This window comes from Papaver somniferum, chromosome 5 (genome assembly GCF_003573695.1).
Source record: "Papaver somniferum cultivar HN1 chromosome 5, ASM357369v1, whole genome shotgun sequence".
NCBI lineage: Eukaryota > Viridiplantae > Streptophyta > Magnoliopsida > Ranunculales > Papaveraceae > Papaver > Papaver somniferum.
In genome coordinates, this window is record NC_039362.1 from 122,202,741 (window position 1) to 122,205,285 (window position 2,545).

Consider the following 2,545-nt stretch of genomic DNA (forward strand, 5'->3'; position numbering starts at 1 on the left):
TGAGGAAAGAATCCCTGATAGTCCAATAGCGCCAGAAATGGCAACTTTGAAAGCCTTGTTGAATCCTACTAGGACTACTCGTCCCTCGTGTATCAGGTTACCTGAAACTGAAGCAAATTATGAACTTAAGCCTGAAACCTTACAATTGCTCCCAATATTTTTAGGGAAAGAAAATGAAAACCCCTATTTCCATGTTAGGTACTTTGAGGAAATTTGTAGTACCCTGAAAATTAGAAACCTTGATGATGATGCTTTAAAACTCAGGTTATTCCCCTTTTCCTTAAAATATAAAGCCAAGTCGTGGTTGTACAGTTTGGCTTCCGAATAAATTGAAACCTATGAAAAACTTACATCTGCCTTTTTGAACAAGTTTTTCCCTAGGCACAAAACCTCGTCTATTAGGACGCAAATCTGCACGTTTACACAACAGGAGGGAGAATCTTTGTATAGGTATTTGGAAAGGTTCAATGATTTATTAGCCCAATGTCCTCATCATGGTTTAGAAAAGGTTAGGTTAGTTCAGATCCTTTATGAGGGTTTAGATTATCCCACCACAACTACAGTAGAATCCATGTGTACATGTGGGTTTGAAAACCAAACAGTTGATGATGCGATGACATATTTGCATGAAATCGCCGAAAAGACCCAACAATGGGAAAGCAATAGGGTACCCCATAAAACGATTCTTCTAGGCAGAGGAAACGTTAATAGGGTAGAAGGAAGCTTTGAATCAGATGCCAAAATTGCTGCTATAGCGAAAAGATTAGAAGCTTTAGAAGTGGGTCACACTAGTGGTAGATTGGAGCCTTTTTGGGAAGGCCAGAATAATGAAGAGCAAGCCAATGCTCTCTATAATAACACTAGGTATGATAACCGTCAGAAGTTTGACCCATATTCAGAAACCTATAATCCTGGTTGGAGAAACCATCCGAACCTTTCATGGTCTAAGGGCCAGAGTCAAGGTCAGTTTAGTAATTCTAATGCTCCCCCAGGTTTTGGTTACACTAAGAACTCATCAGGCCCAGAAAACAAAACGACTAGCTTAAGGAATCTATTAAGATGTTAGCAAAAACTCAGGATATGTTAGCACAGAGCCAAATTAGTTTTCAACAGGAAACCAAGCAGAACTTTCAAACTAGTGCTCAGAGCCTTGCTAAGCTAGAACTTCAAGTCGGCCAAATAGCTAAGACCTTAAGTGAGAGAGATAAGGAAGGCTCCCTAGTCAGACTACCCCCAACCCTAGAGGAGTTCATGAAGTAGGTGCAAAACCATCGAATCAATTGAATGCTATTAGAACCCTTAGGAGTGGTAGAGTAGTAGACAATCAGGTAACCATGCCCGATAGTGAACATACTGTAGTTCACCCCTCAGGATCTCATCCCTCAGGACCACTAACTGAGGGGACTGATAAAATTTCGATGATGCCAATTCGGTTCCTGAGAGGTCTGATTCTGTGCCTAGAGCCCCATTTCCCCAGCTATTAGCATCAACAAAGAAGGAATCGAACTTTAATGACATATTGGAGGTTTTTAAGCAAGTTACCATAAACCTTCCTTTATTAGATGCAATTAGGAAATTCCTGCTTATGCCAAGTTCCTTAAGGATATGTGTACGCGAAAGCGAAAACTTAGCGTCCATAAGAAAGCCTTTTTAGCTAGTCATGTAAGTTCAATCATTCAGAACACTACCACTCCAAAGTACAAAGACCAGGTTCCCCAACCATTGCTTGTACAATAGGTAAACACCGGGTAGAAAAAGCTTTACTTGACTTAGGAGCCAGTGTGAACTTACTGCCGTACCATGTGTACTTACAGCTAGGACTTGGTGAAATGAAACCTACTCAGATAACACTGCAGTTAGCTGATAGGTCTGTCAAAATTCCTCGAGGTGTTATCGAGGATGTTCTTATTGAGGTCGACAAGTTTATTTATCCAGTGGATTTCGTGGTCCTAGATACCCAACCTATCCCTGACCCAGAGAACCAGATACCTGTGATTTTAGGTCGCCCATTCTTAGCTACGTCTAATGCGATCATAAACTGTCGAAATGGTGTGATGAATTTATCCTTTGGTAATATGACTATCGAAATGAACATTTTTAATGTCAGTAAGCTACCTTATGAGCTAGATGACACATGTGTTGAAGAGGTGAACATGATAGGAACCTTAGTTCAGGAGTCATTACCAAATATCGCATCGGAAGATCCATTAGAGAGTTGTCTAGCCCACTTTAACATGGATTTCGACGAAGATAGAAATATTGAACAAGTGAATGCTATGTTGGATTCTATTCCTATGTTAGATACTGATAAATGGAAAGCTAGGTTCGAACCATTACAAGCTTTTGAGTCTACCTTAATCCCTTGTTCAGAAGAGCCTCCTAAGTTGGACCCTAAATATGCATTCTTAGGGCCATCTAAGACTTTTCCTGTGATTATAGCATCCGATCAGGTCAGCAGGCCAGAAATCATGCTTCAAGACAATAAGGAAACTCTAGGGTTGACCATACAAGATATGAAACATATAAGTCCTACAGCTAGTATACC

General features: G+C 40.4%; 1 pseudogene; it reads right to left on the reverse strand.

Annotated features, from left to right (window-relative positions):
• Positions 1 to 401: 401 nt before the first annotated feature.
• LOC113284821 lies at positions 402 to 501 on the reverse strand (annotated as a pseudogene).
• Positions 502 to 2,545: the final 2,044 nt, after the last annotated feature.